The sequence below is a fragment of the Oryctolagus cuniculus genome, chromosome 2 (genome assembly GCF_051225735.1).
Source record: "Oryctolagus cuniculus isolate XC-2025 breed Fujian yellow rabbit chromosome 2, ASM5122573v1, whole genome shotgun sequence".
Classification (NCBI taxonomy): Eukaryota; Metazoa; Chordata; class Mammalia; order Lagomorpha; family Leporidae; genus Oryctolagus; species Oryctolagus cuniculus.
Window position 1 is genome coordinate 73,801,944 of NC_142868.1, and position 18,026 is coordinate 73,819,969.

At 39.8% G+C, this 18,026-nt stretch overlaps 1 long non-coding RNA gene across 4 annotated transcripts in view; it reads right to left on the minus strand.

Annotated features, from left to right (window-relative positions):
* The window catches only part of LOC149127834 (uncharacterized), a 182,932-nt gene that overhangs the window by 79,696 nt on the left and 85,210 nt on the right, over window positions 1-18,026 (minus strand). Inside the window, exon 3 of one of the 4 annotated variants that reach the window (XR_016229082.1) lies at window positions 10,003-10,102. The exons of the other annotated variants lie outside the window; for them this stretch is intronic. This is a non-coding gene — a long non-coding RNA (uncharacterized LOC149127834). The remainder of the gene's footprint in view (window positions 1-10,002; window positions 10,103-18,026) is intronic. 4 annotated transcript variants of the gene reach the window in all.

Sequence of the window (18,026 nt, forward strand, 5' to 3'; positions counted from 1 at the left end):
CTAAACAGACCCATAACTGAGACAGAAATTGAAACAGTAATAAAGGCCCTCCCAACAAAGAAAAGCCCAGGACCAGATGGATTCACTGCTGAATTCTACCAGACATTTAAAGAACTAACTCCAATTCTTCTCAAGCTATTCAGAACAATCGAAGAAGAGGGAATCCTCCCAAATTCTTTCTATGAAGCCAGCATCACCTTAATTCCTAAGCCGGAAAAAGATGCAGCACTGAAAGAGAATTACAGACCAATATCCCTGATGAACATAGATGCAAAAATCCTCAATAAAATTCTCGCCAATAGAATGCAACAACACATCAGAAAGATCATCCACCCAGACCAAGTGGGATTTATCCCTGGTATGCAGGGATGGTTTAATGTGCGCAAGACAATCAATGTGATACACCACATTAACAGACTGCAGAAGAAAAACCATATGATTATCTCAATAGAGGCAGAGAAAGCATTTGATAAAATACAACACCCGTTCATGATGAAAACTCTAAGCAAACTGGGTTTGGAAGGAACATTCCTCAATACAATCAAAGCAATCTATGAAAAACCCACAGCCAACATCCTATTAAATGGGGAAAAGTTGGAAGCATTTCCACTGAGATCTGGTACCAGACAGGGATGTCCACTCTCACCACTGCTATTCAATATAGTTCTGGAGGTTCTAGCCAGAGCTATTAGGCAAGAAAAAGAAATTAAAGGGATACAAATTGGGAAGGAAGAACTCAAACTATCCCTCTTTGCAGATGACATGATTCTTTATTTAGGGGACCCAAAGAACTCTACTAAGAGACTATTGGAACTCATAGAAGATTTTGGCAATGTAGCAGGGTATAAAATCAATGCACAAAAATCAACAGCCTTTGTATACACAGGCAATGCCATGCTGAGGAAGAACTTCTAAGATCAATCCCATTCACAATAGCTACAAAAACAATCAAATACCTTGGAATAAACTTAACCAAGGACGTTAAAGATCTCTACGATGAAAATTACAAAACCTTAAAGAAAGAAATCGAAGAGGATACCAAGAAATGGAAAAATCTTCCATGCTCATGGATTGGAAGATACAATATCATCAAAATGTCCATTCTCCCAAAAGCAATTTATACATTCAATGCAATACCAATCAAGATACCGAAGACCTTCTTCTCAGATCTGGAAAAATTGGTGCTGAAATGTATATGGAGGCACAAGAGACCTCGAATAGCTAAAGCAATCTTGTACAACAAAAACAAAGCCGGAGGCATCACAATACCAGATTTCAGGACATACTACAGGGCAGTTGTAATCAAAACAGCATGGTACTGGTACAGAAACAGATGGATAGACCAATGGAACAGAATTGAAACACCAGAAATCAACCCAAACATCTACAGCCAACTTATATTTGATCAAGGATCTAAAACTAATTCCTGGAGCAAGGACAGTCTATTCAATAAATGGTGCTGGGAAAACTGGATTTCCACGTGCAGAATCATGAAGCAAGACCCCTACCTTACACCTTACACAAAAATCCACTCAACATGGATTAAAGACCTAAATCTACAACCTGACACCATCAAATTACTAGAGAACATTGGAGAAACCCTTCAAGATATTGGCACAGGCAAAGAGTTTCTGGAAAAGACCCAGGAGGCACAGGCAGTCAAAGCCAAAATTAACTATTGGGATTGCATCAAATTGAGAAGTTTCTGTACTTCAAAAGAAACAGTCAGGAGAGTGAAGAGACAACCGACAGAATGGGAAAAAATACTTGCAAACTATGCAACAGATAAAGGGTTAATAACCAGAATCTACAAAGAGATCAAGAAACTCCACAAAAGCAAAACCAACAACACACTTAAGAGATGGGCCAAGGACCTCAATAGACATTTTTCAAAAGAGGACATCCAAATGGCCAACAGGCACTTGAAAAAATGTTCAAGGTCACTAGCAATCAGGGAAATGCAAATCAAAAGCACAATGAGGTTTCACCTCACCCCGGTTAGAATGGCTCACATGCAGAAATCTACCAACAACAGATGCTGGCGAGGATGTGGGGAAAAAGGGACACTAACCCACTGTTGGTGGGAATGCAAACTGGTCAAGCCACTATGGAAGTCAGTCTGGAGATTTCAGAAACCTGAAGATAACCCTACAGTTCGACCCAGCCATCCCACTCCTTGGAATTTACCCAAAGGAATTTAAATTGGCAAACAAAAAAGAGGTCTGCACCCTAATGTTTATTGCAGCTCAATTCACAATAGCTAAGACCTGGAACCAACGCAAATGCCCATCAACGGTAGACTGGATAAAGAAATTATGGGATATGTACTCTTTAGAATACTATACCGCAGTAAGAAACAACGAAATCCAGTCATTTGCAACAAAATGGAGGAATCTGGAACACATCATGCTGAGTGAAATAAGCCAATCCCAAAGGAACAAATACCATATGTTCTCCCTGATCGGTGACATCTGACTGAACACCAAAAAGGAAACCTCCTGAAGTGAAATGGACACTATGAGAAATGGTGACTTGATCAGCATAGCCCTGACTGCTAATGGACAACTTAATACATCATCCCTCATAGTATTTTTTTTGTCTGTTCTACTTAATATGACTGGTTTAATTCTGTAATTAATACACAGTTATTCTTAAGTGTTGAAAATTAACTGAAATGTGATCCCTGTTAAACATAAGAGTGGGAATAAGAGAGGGAAGAGATGTATAATTTGGGACATGCTCAAGCTGACTTGCCCCAAATGGTAGAGTTAGAAACATACCAGGGGATTCCAATTCAATCCCATCAAGGTGGCATGTACCAATGCCATCTCACTAGTCCAAGTGATCAATTTCAGTTCACAATTGATCATAATGAAAGGACTAAGAGTCAAAGGGAGCACATAAACAAGTCTAGTACCTGCTAACACTAACCAATAGAATAAATAAAGGGGAGAGTGATCCAACATGGGAAGTGAGATACTCAGCAGACTCATAGAATGGCAGATGTCCTAAATAGCACTCTGGCCTCAGAATCAGCCCTAAAGGCACTCGGATCTGGCTGAAAAGCCCATGAGAGTATTTCAGGCATGGAAAGCCAAGACACTCTGGCAAAAAGATCTCTGTGAGTGAGATCCCAGTGGAAAGAACAGGTCTTCAAAGAAGGAGGTACCTTTCTCTGGAGGGAGGAGAGAACCTCCACTTTGACTATGACCTTGTCTAAACAAGATAAGAATCGGAGAACTCAGAGGGCTTCCATAGCCTTGGAAACTCATGACTGGAGCATAGGGAGACTACTGATGCCATAGACAGGAGTGTCAATTGGTAAAGTCAACAACAGGAGTCACTGTGCACTTACTCCTCATGTAGGATCTCTGTCCTTAATGTGCTGTGCATTGAGATTTAATGCTATAACGAGTACTCAAACAATATATTTCACTTTGTGTTTCTATGGGGGTGCAAACTGTTGAAATCTTTACTTAATGCATACTAAACTGATCCTCTGCAAAAAAAAAAAAAAAAAAAAAAAAAGAAATTATCAACTCCCAACTTGACTCTCACTGGGATTAAACATGACAATAGGTCTGATCTGATTTCATCATCATTTAAAAAAATCATCTATTATTTTTCACTTTATGTTTCTGTGTGGGAGCAAATTGTTGAAATCCTTACTTAATGTATACTAAGCTGATCTTCTGTATATTAAGATAATCGAAAATGAATCTTGATGTGAATGGAAGGGGAGAGGGAGTGGGAAAGGGGAGGGTAGTGGGTGGGACTGACGGTATGGGGGGGAAGCCATTGTAATCCATAAGCTGTACTTTGGAAATTTATATTCATTAAATAAAAGTTAAAAAAAAAGAAAAGAAAAGATGCTTAAGGATGTGCTATACACAGAAACCCAGAAGCATGTTCATCACTATGAAAGAAGGTGAGGCAGAAAATCTCCTAGTAAAAGTACAAAAAATATCCAAAGTAAACAATAGGAGTATTTATGGCAAAATAGCAGGGCTAAGCCATTACTTATCAATGGTCACCTTGAATGTAAATGGTCTCAATTCTCTAGTTAAAAGATACAGACTGGAAGAATGGATTTTAAAAAAAAAAGTCCCATCTATTTGCTGCCTACAAGAAACACATCTCAAGAACAAAGATAGATGCAGACTGAAAGGATGAAAAAACATATCTCATGCTAGAGAAACCAAAAAAGATCTGGTGTGGCCATCCTAATATCAGACAAAATAGACTTTAACACAAAAAATGTCAAAAGAGACAACGAATGGCACTTTATAATGATTAAGGGATCAATTCAACAGGAAGGTGTGTCTATAATAAACCTACATTCACCAATTACAGGGCACATGGATATTTAAAATAAATGTTAATGGATCTAAAGGGAGACATAGACTCCAATACAATAGTAATGGGGGACTTCAGCACCCCACTTGCATCAATGGACAGATCAACCAGACCAAAAATCAACCAACAACAGAGCTAATCAACACTATGAACCAAATGGACCTGGTATCTACAGAACTTTTCACCCCACAGTGGCAGAACACATATTCTTCTCATCAGTGCATAGAACTTTCTCTAGGATAGACCATAAACTAGACCATAAAACAAGTCTCAGCAAATTCAAAAAAATCGAAATAATACCCTGCATCTTCTCAGACCTCAATGGAATGAAGCTGGAAATCAACAACTCAAGAATCTCTAGATCTTATATAAACACATGGAGACTAAACAACCTGTTCTGAATGAACAGTGGGAAATAGAAGAAATCAAAGAGAAATCAAAACATTTCTGTAAACAAATGAAGAGGATACTACATCATGCCAAAACTTACAGCAAACAGCAAAAGCAGTATTAAGAGGGAAGGTTATAGCAATTGGTGCCTACATAAAGAAATTGGAAAGGTACCAAATAAATGTGCTATCAGTGCATCTCAAGGACCAGGAAAAACAACAACAAACCAAACCCCAATTTAGCAGGAGGAAAGAAATGATTAAAATTAGAGAAGAAATAAACAAAATTGAAACCAAAAAACAATACAACAGATCAATGAATGAAGAGCTGGGTTTTTGGAAAAAATAAACCAAATTGATACACAATAGGTGCAACTAACCAAAAAAAAAAAAAATAGAGAAGACCCAAATCAATAAAATCAGAGATGAAAAAGGAAATGTAACAAAAGAAACCACAGAAATAAAAAGAATCATCAGGAATTACTACAAAGAGCTGTAAGCTAACAAATTGAGAAATCTAGAAAAAATGGATAGATTCCTAGACACATAAAATCTACCAAAATTGAGTCATGAAGACATAGAAAACCTAAACAGACACATTACCAAGACAGAAATTGAATCAGTAATAAAGATGCTTCCAAAAAGGAAAATCACATGACTGAATGGTTTTACTGCTGCATTCTATCAGACATTTAAAGAAGAACTAATTCCAATTTTTCTCAAGCTATTCAAAACAATTGAAAGGGAAGAAATCCTCCCAAACTCCTTCTATGAAGCTAGCATCATCTTAATTCCTAAATCAGAAAAAGATACAACAGAGAAAGTGAACTACAAACCAATTTCCCTGAGGAACATAGATGCAAAAAACCTCATCAAAATACTATCCAATCGAATCCAACAACACATCAGAAATATCGTTCACCCCAACCAAGTAGGATTTATCCCTAGTATGCAGAGTTAGTTCAACATTTGAAAATTATTCAATGTTACACATCATATTAAACTGAAGAACAAAAATCATATGGTTATCTCCATAGATGTAGAGAAAGCATTTGATAAAATACAACACCCTTTCATGATGAAAACTTTAAGCAAATTGGGTATAGAAGAAACATTTCCTCAACACAATCAAGACAATTTATAACATACCCATGGCCAGCATCCTATTGAATAGAGAAAAGCTGGAAGTATTACCACTGAGATCTGAAACCAGACTAGGATGCCCACCCTCACCATTACTATTTAATATAGTTCTGGAAGTTTTAGCCAGATCAATTAGGTAAGAAAAACAAATAAAAGGGCTATACAATGGAAAGAAGGAAGTCAAACTATCCCTATTTGCAGATGACATGATTCTATATATAGAGGATCCAAAAGACTCCACTGAGAGACTACTGGTGCTCATAAAAGAGTTTTCTAAGTTTTATAAGATTGCAGGATATAAAATCCGTACACAAAAATCAGCAGCCTTTGTATACACAGACAATGCCATGGCTGAGAAAGAACTTTTAATATCAGTCCAATTCAAAATAACTCGAAAAAGAATTAAATACCTTGGAAGAAATTTAACTAAGTATGTCAAAGATCGCTACGATGAAAATTACAAAACACTAAAGAAATAGAAGACATTAAAAAATGGAAAAATCTTCCATGATCATGGATTGGAGGAATCAACATCATGAAAATGTACATACTACCAAACACAATTTACGGAGTCAATGCAATCCCAATCGAAATACCAAGGACATTCTTTGCATATCTAGAAAAAAATGATGCTAAAATTCTTGTGGAAACACAGGAGTCCTCTAATAACTAAAGCAATCTTATTCAACAAATTGGTTTTATCAAGCTCAAAATAAACCATATTAGATTTCGAGAAATTGTGAAAAATCCAACTGTTTGTAGTCAGTATCTAACTCAGTGCCTGGCAAATAGCAAATGCTCAGCAAACTTTGTAGAACATCACCAAAATTATTATACTTAATGTTATTGTGGTTTGTCAAATGTTAAATAAATAAATAGATAAAAGGAGTCAGGTTTTTGTGTATATGTGGTGTATGACTGTACATACAAGGGTATTGCAAAAAGTTCATGTAAAATGGAATTAAAGGACAAGTCGGGGCCGGGCACTGTGGTACAGTGGCTTAACGCCCTGATCTGCAGTGCCAGCATCCCATATGGGTTCGAGTCCCAGCTGCTCCACTTTCGATCCAGCTCTCTGCTATAACCTGGGATAGCAGTAGAAGATGGCCCAAGTGCTTGGGCCCCGGCACCCACATGGGAGACCCAGAAGAAGCTCCTGCCTCCTGGCTTCAGATCAGCTCAGCTCTGGCCATTGCAGCCAATTGGGGAGTGAACCAGCGGATGAAGACCTCTCTGTCTCTGCCTCTCCTCTCTCTGTGCAACCCTGACCTTCAAATAAATAAATAAATCTTTAAAAAAAAAAAAAAAGAAACCACATGATTCCCATACAAAATCCTCTGGCTTCAGTTACGTGGAGAATTCCTTCTTTTGTGTGTTTCCTTGGAAGCAGTACTTAAGCCAAGCCCCAGTCCAGTGCCTTGGATGCAGATGCTGGATCCCATCAGGTCCTAGTCTCTCAAGCTCTGCCAGCCTCGTTCCCTAAGCCTAAAGTTTCCTTGTTCTGCTTTTAAGATTGCAAATCAATTTCTTACAAAAATTACCTCATTGAATTGACAGATCTGGCCCTACAGTATCCCTGATCATAAGACTCAAGAGGTCATTTATCTCTCCTAACATTTGATCTTGTCTTCAGAGGGGTTCTCTTCCAGGAACTCCCAGTCCCTGAGCAAAAAGTAACTACCTGACTGATGTAACCCTCCTTGCCATTATGAAAATCCCAGGAAAATACAACATCACTGCCCAATCCAAGGAGGGCCATGAGCACTGCAGACCAACTTGGACACAAGCTGAACACATAGCTCTCAATCCCAAATTGAGTCTACAAGAATCTTTACCCCTAGTCCTTTGAGGAGCCTGGGAATTAACTGAGAGCTGGCTCCATGCTCTGTGCTATGCAACAGACACTTACTTTCTTCCACAACCCAGTGTCAGTAACTGACTTGCTGTGCATCAAGCAATTAGACCCAGTTTTGGGTATTCTGAGCGATTCCCCCAACAGTTTAGGAGGTTTCCTGTAACAGTACTGAATTGGATTTACAACTCTGCCTGTAGAAGCTAAACCCCCAAAAGCCTAGAATGAATGAATGAAACACTGAATGAAGAAACAAATGAGTTTTGTAAAATAAATGGTTCTCATGTCAAACTTTTCAATATCTTAGAGATCTTTTGAATAAACTATTTATGGAGAAATGTGGCTCCTTTTATCAAATTCCATCTCAGGGGCATGGACCCTTTGAAGAGAGAGTTTAAGAACAGCTCAGCTAATCTTTGCCTAGAAGCTGTGCACATGCCTGCAGTGTAATTACTCCTCATGTCTCCTTTACATCTCAGAGCTTCTTTGGCTTAGGTGAGCACATGTTATGTGGCAATCAAAGAAGGGGTGGAATTTTACATCTGGGTGAATGTCATGTGAAACAGGGTTAACACACATAAGAAGATGATGCATACTATAAACTGAACTGTCTACAAGAAGTGGCAGGCTTGTTCAGCTTCTCTTATGTAGATCACAGGGAAGTCCTAGTGGATATCTTGATTACATAGTGAGAATTCATTTAGCAACCACAACTACTGCCACCAAAAGCCAGACCAGGGAACACATTTTTACAATATTTCCTGCTTTGGGGGGTTTTAAAACGTCCCTGGAGGCGACAAACTTTGAGGCTCCAAGATTCCAGCTCCCCTTTAGTGATCACGCCCAGAAAAAAATAGCTTTAGTCCACCAATCTGAAATTTCTCTATCACAATTACTTAGAATAACTCCTAACCCAAAGAAGTTAAGTCATCTTTCCAAAGCAATACAACCTGATATTTTCCTAGCTGAAACTACTGTTCTGTCTTCCACACCCATTCCCGTTCCACCACCACACGTTGCCTGGCTTTATACAGAAGAACCTAAAAAAACCAAGGCATGATCTTCAGACTAGAAGCACAAATATCATCTGTCAAGGTCAGGAGCAGAGCTCTACAGCAATCCAGGACTGAGGTCTCAACACACTGAGCCTCAAGAGGCTGTCATAATCTCCCAGTGCAGCAGAAAAGCTTTGCAGTAGCCTCCTTTGAAACACAACTGAAGAGAAGCCACCTAGAGGTGAGCAGGCTGGAGAGAAGGAAGTGCAGAGGAAGGCAGTTATGAGAGAAAGAAGAAAAGGCAAGAGCTGGCCAATCCGTGTCTGGTTAGATCTAACCCAAGACACCTAACACTGCTTGTGAAGGAGCACAGTTCTCATATGGACTCAGAAGAACCTGTGAACAGCAGCACAGCTGGGTGCTCAGTCCTAATGAAGCTCTCTTTGATCTGATCACTCTACAGAGGGGCTCCCCTCAGCCTTTCCTGACAAAATTGAATGGTGACTTTAAAATGGAAAAGTGAAATTTAGAGAGAAGTTGATTTGAGTGCAAAAAAATTGAGATCAACGCAAAATTTCTTCATAATGATCATTTTACATGAAGTTTTTGAAGATGCTACATATGTATGGATTTCAACAATTTGCAGCAAAATAGATGTATTTTTAACTCCATTTTCCACAAACTTTTTGAAGTATCCTCATAGAAACCTCCGAGATCCTAACAGAGTAAAATTCAGTCTTTCTGAAAACGAACTTACCTCCAAACCTGAGAATATTGATAACAAAGCAGACAAGAGACTATCTAATTACCTTGACATTTTTAAAATTGTAGAGCTATATATTATCTTTCAACATTGAATCATTAACTTATTTATTTTTATATGAAATGCAGAGACAGACAGATAGACCAAACCCTCTGCCAACGGTTCAATCCCCAAACACATTTATGTCCAGGATCGGGCCAGGCTAAAGTTAGTAGTAGCTGGGCACTTCATCCAGGTCTCCTCTGTGGGTGGCAGGGGCCCAGCTGCTTGGACCATTGCCTGCTGCCTCCAAGGATGCACATTACCAGGAAGCTGGCATCAGCACTATAGACAGGACGTGAACCCACACACTCTGATACAGGAGGCAGGCATTCGAAATGGCATCTTACCAGCTGTATCAAATTCCTACCCAGATACGTTTACCTTTTAAAATTTTTCCTTTTGCCTTATTTCTCTAAATATCACCTTTTTAAATCATGAAATCAAGAGAGAAATAAGATTTACCAAACAATCCTTTGGGGGGTTTAGAATTTTGAGAGAACAGTCACGGGTTTCAGGTTCCACTAGATCATTCCTGTAAGGATGGGGTAAGCATACTCCTCATCTGCAGAACAAAGACGGTAATGAAGTCAGCAGAGAAGGCTTTGGGTCAGGATAGTCTAAAGGCATTCAACACACAGCAAGTGCCCTTGATGCATCAAATCTGTATGTGCTCCTCAGCAGTGCTGCGGTCTCCTTCCCCTCAATATTTTTACTTTACCATAACTTAATGGGCCTTTTTAATTGTTCCAATAATTTGGAAACTCTGCTTTAGAGAAGACCAGAAATTTCATGTTAGGTGTTTCCAAGAACATTAATTTAAAAAATTCTTGATTTGTGAACTACTTTTGTAAGCATAAGAGAGTATTCATTGGGGGCATTATTTAGATACTAACATGTTTGAAGTAGAAAAAAGGCCAGTATTGAATTTGTGTTTTTGCCCTTTTTCCCCCCTCATCTTTTAAAAGATTAAATCATGGAATTTTATTTTCTTCTGTCCCCCCTAGGGAAAACAATCTGCCAATGCTTTTCTGAAAGATGCTAACAATATGGAGAAATATTGAAAACAATTAGAGGAAAATGGTGCTTTGAACTTAGTAGAAAGTATACATCAACTCTCACAGGAAATCTCAGAAATGGTATTAAAAATTCCAGTCATTTCATTTTTCAGAGAGCAGAACAGCATGTCGTTAGCTATTGAGTGTACTTTGTAGGGGGTGTAAAAAGCATGTAAAAGGCTTCTTTTGTTTCTGATATGGATTTTCCCTGTGTTCAGAAGGTTTTCTTCCAACCACATCATCACAGTTTGCCCAAACTTCTTGTAGGAAGCCACGGGACCTCTACTTAAGCCTCTTGTGAACACATCCACTAGGCCAAGGTCATGTTGCTTTTCCCCTGCGAATTAGAGCCCTGTGGATCTCATTCTATCTCTGTTTTCCTCGGCCTTCTGTTCTTTCTGCAGAGCAGACGCCTCCCAGAAGGAGTCCAGATGCCAGGACTGTGGGGGACCTTGAGCAGCATAAGCCAAGCGGCAGGAGTTGGGAAGAGGAAGCATCACGCAGTCCAACCCACACCAAGTGAAGTCCTTAAAGTCAAGAAGGATGCACATTGTAAATAGGGAAAACCATCCAGGCTGAAGGAGGGAGTTCCACAGACAGAGAGCAGCGCCAGACATGAGAGTGCTCTCTTCTGTGCACAGACAGCTGGTTTGTTCTGTGTTCCACTTTCCTCTGATTAGCACCGTGCTGCCTGTGGAAAGTTTTGTCCTGTGGCTTCTGAGGTCTGTACTGAGATGGGCATCCTGGAACCTGCCTGTGAAGTGGTTGCCTGGTTTCCCTTTAGACTCCAAATCAGTAGTGTAGATTTCTTAATCTATCTTAAATCACAGGGAAATGTCATATTTAAAAAATAATATTTTCCACAGCTATCACAACCAGTTTAGAATAAACCTAGGAATTCAGGTCATTAGTTACCAGGAATATGAACATGAGATGACTTCAAAAGGTTTAAGGAAAAATAAGATTAAAAGATAAGCTTATTTTGGTGCAAAAAAAAATCGTAATGCATAAATAGTTTTTATAACACACATTTCCCATGACTCTTTTGAAGACCTTATGCATTTCTTCTATTTGGATTAAAATGAGATGCTAACTTTCTGCCATCATGCTCATGTGCAGATGCCAGTCTGAGATCTGGGTCTTAAGCCAAACCTAGCACTGGACCACCAGGGGATGTTAAAGCAAGGTCTCTATGTTGCAGTTTTCTCCTTTGAAAGTACTACAAATAATATGCTACCCATCCCACATTTCAGAAAATGCTAAAAGTGATTATATATTTGTATTGGTCAGCTTTTCATTACAACTAAAATACAGGAGATGAGCTGGCTAACTTTATAAAAGAAAAGCTTTATTTGTATTCCTGGTTTTAGAAGTTCACAATCCAACTTTTTTTTAAAGATTTATTTTATTTATTTGAAAGTCAGAACTACACAGAGAGAGGAGAGGCAGAGAGAGACAGAGAGGTCTTCCATCCAATGGTTCACTCCCCAATTGGCCACAACAACCAGAGCTGCCCGATCCAAAGCCAGGAGCCAGGAGCTTCTTCCAGGTCTCCCACATGGGTGCAGGGGCCCAAGGACTTGGGCCATCTTCTACTGCTTTCCCAGGCTATAGTAGAGAGCTGGATCAGAAGTGGAACAGCCAGGACTAGAACCAGCACCCATATGGGATGCCAGTGCTTCAGGCCAGGGCATTAACCTGCTGTGCCACAGCACTGGACCCCCACAATCCAACTTCGAGCCATCCTGTTACTCTGGTCTCTGGTGAGGGTGATGGGTGATGGATTATGTGGAGAGAGAATATTCACGTGGCAAGCCTAAAATCAGAGGGGGGAGCAAGCTCCTCTTCATTGTCCATATGTCTCTCTTTGTAAAGCCACTATCAGCTGATTATGAGGACTCCATTCCAACTGCTCAATGCAATCTAATCACTTTCAGAGGCCACACTTTTGGACACCATCATTAGATTAAGTTTCCATCCTCTTTTAAAATAAGACTTGGGAACTAAGACTTTAACAAGTGGGGCTTTATGGATATCCAAACAATTCAAACTATTGCACCTGAAAAGAGCAAAAAAGCTGACTCTCTCAATTAAGAGGTAGCTCCTCCTGCCTGCCTCTCTCCTACCTGACTGCCTATGACATTGATTTTCTTCTTGTCTCTGGACTGAAATTGAAACAGCATTTCCTAGGGAACTGCCCACATTTGGACTAGAACCACTCCATCAGCTCTCCTGGATCTCTAGCTCATCAACTGCAGGTCTTGGAACTTCACAGCCTCTGCAATCATGTTCTGAATCTTATAACATTTGTATAAATCTTGTTGAGCTGGCGCCGGGGCTCACTAGGCTAACCCTCCACCTGTGGTGCCAGCACCCAGGATTCTAGTCCCGGTTGGGGCACTGGTTCTGTCACAGTTGTCCCTCTTCCAGCCCAGCTCTCTGCTGTGGCGTGGGAGTGCAGTGGAGGATGGCCCAAGTCCTTGGGACCTATACCCGCATGGGAGACCAGGAGGATGCACCTGGCTCCTGGCTTCGGATCGGCACAGCATGTCGGCCGTAGCAGCCATTTGGGGGGTGAACCAACGGAAGGAAGACCTTTCTCTCTGTCTCTCTTGCCCTCACTGTCTAACTCTGCCTGTCAAAAAAATAAATAAATAAATCTTGTTGATGTTTTTCTAGAGCTTTCATAATGCACAGAACTAAGCCCAAAATCAAACTGGGAGGGCTCTATACTATTGCATGGTAGAGGTTGTAGACACAGGAAAAGATTTTAAAAAATCATATGTGAAAGCTAATATAGATGACAAACAGATAGAATTGCTTTTTTTTCTATCAGTTTCCAACTACCCAAAGCTGCCTAAAGATTAGCAAATGTCCTGACACTGAAGCAAAGGGCAAGAGGGAAGCCAGATGCTGGGATCACATTTCTGACTTCCAGGATGCTTAGTGGCCTTTTGTGTTGTAAAACACAATTCTGTACATCAACTATGCACTGAAATAAGGGAACCAATTCCTTTTCACCAAGTAGGGTCTATGTCACACTAATACAAACTATACAAGATATGTATTTTAATGTTCTTATTAAATAGGTTGGTAAGGTAAATAAAGCAAATATTAATAACTATATTTTATGGGGGCGGAGCCAAGATGGCGGAATAGTGAGGGCGCGCACCGATAGTCCGGGAAAATTTAGTTTAATAAAAGGGGAGTTACGGTAGCCGCAGAAAATAGAACCAAATAAAAATTGCAGGGGAAACCCTTCTGAATGGAGCAGGCGTGAATCGGACGACCTACTGGGAGAACAAGGTCGCCCACCTCATGGAAGCAAAGTCGCGGGACCCAGCCGCAGAAGCCCCAGGGTCTGCGCGACAGTGCTCCAAGGAGAGTGCACGCCACACAGAAAACAGCGGGGAGACTTGAGACGCTCAGGGCTCCGAGTCCACACATCAGCGCTGGAAGGGGAGGTGAGCTCAATAACCCGAGACATTGGTGGGGAAATGGGGGTCAGAATCTAGAGGGGGGCCGGAAAGTGCAGCAAACTCACTACCGGAAAGAAGGAAAAAAAAAAAGCTTTGGGGTTTCTCTTCCCCCTAACCTTGCAAAGGTTACAAGCCTGCAAGACTTGAAGAATTCCCAAGAGACAAAGAGCAGGCCTCCTCTTTGGATTTACATATCAGTGGGGGAGAGTTAAGGAACTGAGTCACTACAATTCAGTAGCCTAGGCAACCCAGTGGGAGTCCAGAGGAGCCAAAGACTGGAAGCTAAATACCATCAATTCTGCACAGCCCTGCCCTGCAGTGTTACTTACCCCCTGAATAAATAAAATAAATAAATAAATAAAAAGAGAGAGATTTACCACGCATAACCTGAGGGTGTCACCTTTGCACACCCTTAACCTGGAAGAACCAGGCAGAGCTCTCAGGCCCCACCCATCTCAAGCCTCCAAGGCTCCTCCAACAGCAGGCAGTCCACTTAACACGGACACAGTATAAAAAAAAAAAAAAAAGAAAAAAAGCACACAGTGACGCAAGAAGAATTAACTATGCCGAGTAACAAACACAGAAATAGAGGGAGCAAGATCAACGATGACACTATGATGCCTCCAAATAAGCAAAACACCCCAAGCCAAGAGTATGAAGATGATGAGATAGAAGAAATGCAAGATACGGATTTCAAAAAATTTATGATAAGAACATTTAGAAGTTTTCAAAAGCAAATCCTTGAACTACAGAAATCCTTAATGGACAAGATTGAAAATCTTTCTCGTGAAAATGAAATTTTAAGGAAGAGTCAAAATGAAACTCAGAAACTAGTAGAACAGGAAAGTGTAATAGTCAAGAGAAATCAAAATGAAATGAAGAGCTCAATAGATCAAATGACAAACACATTAGAAAGCCTTAAAAACAGAATGGGTGAAGCAGAAGAGAGAATATCGGACTTAGAAGATAGAGCACAGGAAAACATACAGTCAAACCAAAGAAAAGAAGAGGAAATTAGAAACCTGAAAAATATTGTTGGGAATCTACAGGATACTATTAAAAAAACCAACATTCGAGTTCTAGGAGTTCCTGAAGGCATGGAGAGAGAGAAAGGATTGGAAGGCCTTTTTAGTGAGATACTAGCAGAGAACTTTCCAGGTTTGGAGAAGGACAGAGATATCCTAGTACAGGAAGCTCATAGAACCCCCAATAAACATGACCAAAAGAGATCCTCACCACGACACGTGGTAATTAAACTTACCACAGTGAAACATAAAGAAAAGATCCTAAAATGTGCAAGAGAGAAACGTCAGATTACTCTCAGAGGATCTCCAATCAGACTCACAGCTGACTTCTCATCAGAAACCCTACAAGCTAGGAGGGAATGGCGAGACATAGCACAGGTGCTAAGAGAGAAAAATTGCCAGCCCAGAATATTATATCCTGCCAAGCTCTCATTTGTGAATGAAGGTGAAATAAAGACCTTTCATAGCAAACAGAAATTGAAAGACTTTGTGGCCACTCGTCCGGCCCTGCAAAAGATACTTAAAGATGTGCTACACTCAGAAACACAGAAACACGGCCATCAATATGAAAGAAGGGAAAGGAAGAACACCTACCAGTAAAAGAGCATGGGAAGCTCAAAGCATATACTAGAAAATATTTCCGGGAAAATGGCAGGGCAAAGTCACTACGTATCAATTGTCACATTGAACATTAATGGTCTGAATTCTTCAGTTAAAAGACACCGTTTAGCTGACTGGCTCACAGAACACAACCCAACTATTTGTTGCCTACAAGAAACACATCTCTCTAACAAAGAGGCATGCAGACTGAAAGTGAAAGGTTGGAAAAAGATATTCCATGCCAACAGAAACCAAAAAAAAGCAGGTGTAGCCATATTAATATCAGACAAAATAAACTTTAATACAAAAACTGTTAAGAGAGACAAAGAGGGACACTATATAATGATTAAGGGTTCAATTCAACAGGAAGATGTAACTATTATAAATGTATATGCACCTAATTACAGGGCACCGGTCTATTTAAAAGATATGTTAAGGGACTTAAAGGGAGATTTAGATTCCAATACAATAGTACTGGGGGACTTCAATACTCCACTCTCAGAAATAGACAGATCATCCGGACAGAAGATCAACAAGGAAACAGCAGATTTAATCGACACTATTGCCCAAATGGATCTAACAGATATCTACAGAACTTTCAACCCTACATCTACAGACTTCACATTCTTCTCAGCAGCGCATGGAACCTTCTCTAGGATTGATCACATACTAGGCCATAAAGCAAGTCTCAGCAAATTTAAAAGAATTAGAATCATACCATGCAGCTTCTCAGACCACAGCGGGATGAAGCTGGAAATTAGCAACTCAGGAAACCCCAGAAAGTATGCAAACACATGGAGACTGAACAACATGCTCCTGAATGAACACTGGGTCATTCAAGAAATCAAAAGAGAAATCAAAAACTTTCTGGAAGTAAATGAAGACAACAACACAACATATCAAAACTTATGGGATACAGCAAAAGCAGTATTGAGAGGCAAATTTATAGCAATAGGTGCCTATACCAAGAAATTGGAAAGGTACCAAATAAATGAGCTTTCAGCGCACCTCAAGGACCTAGAAAAACTGCAGCAAACCAAACCCAAATCTAGTAGGAGAAGAGAAATAATTAAAACCAGAGAAGAAATTAACAGGATTGAATCCAAAAAAACATTACAAAAAATCAGCCAAGCGAGAAGCTGGTTTTTTGAAAAAATAAACAAAATTGACACCCCATTGGCCCAACTAACTAAAAAAAGAAGAGAAAAGACCCAAATCAATAAAATCAGAGATGAAAAAGGAAACGTAACAACAGACACCACAGAAATAAAAAGAATCATCAGAAATTACTACAAGGACCTGTATGCCAGCAAACAGGAAAACCTATCAGAAATGGATAGATTCCTGGACACATGCAATCTACCAAAATTGAACCATGAAGACATCGAAAACCTAAATAGACCCATAACTGAAACAGAAATTGAAACAGTAATAAAGGCCCTCCCAACAAAGAAAAGCCCAGGACCAGATGGATTCACTGCTGAATTCTACCAGACATTTAAAGAAGAACTAATCCCATTTCTTCTCAAACTATTCAGAACAATCGAAGAAGAGGGAATCCTCCCAAATTCTTTCTATGAAGCCAGCATCACCTTAATCCCTAAGCCAGAGAAAGATGCAGCACTGAAAGAAAATTACAGACCAATATCCCTGATGAACATAGATGCAAAAATCCTCAATAAAATTCTGGCCAACAGAATACAACAACACATCAGGAAAATCATCCACCCAGACCAAGTGGGATTCATCCCTGGTATGCAGGGATGGTTCAACATTCGCAAATCAATCAATGTGATTCACCACATTAACAGACTGCAGAAGAAAAACCATATGATTATCTCAATTGATGCAGAGAAAGCATTTGATAAAATTCAACACCCTTTCATGATGAAAACTCTAAGCAAATTGGGTATAGAAGGAACATTCCTCAATATAATCAAAGCAATTTATAAAAAACCCACAGCCAGCATCCTATTGAATGGGGAAAAGTTGGAAGCATTTCCACTGAAATCTGGCACCAGGCAGGGATGCCCACTCTCACCACTGCTATTTAACATAGTTCTGTAAGTTTTAGCCAGAGCCATCAGACAAGAAAAAGAAATCAAAGGAATACAAATCAAGAAGGAAGAAGTCAAACTATCCCTCTTTGCAGACGATATGATTCTGTACTTAGAGGATCCAAAGAACTCTACTAAGAGACTATTGGAACTCATAGAGGAGTTTGGCAAAGTGGCAGGATATAAAATCAATGCACAAAAATCAACAGCCTTTGTATACACAAGTAATGCCATGACTGAGAAAGAACTGCTAAGATCAATCCCATTCAC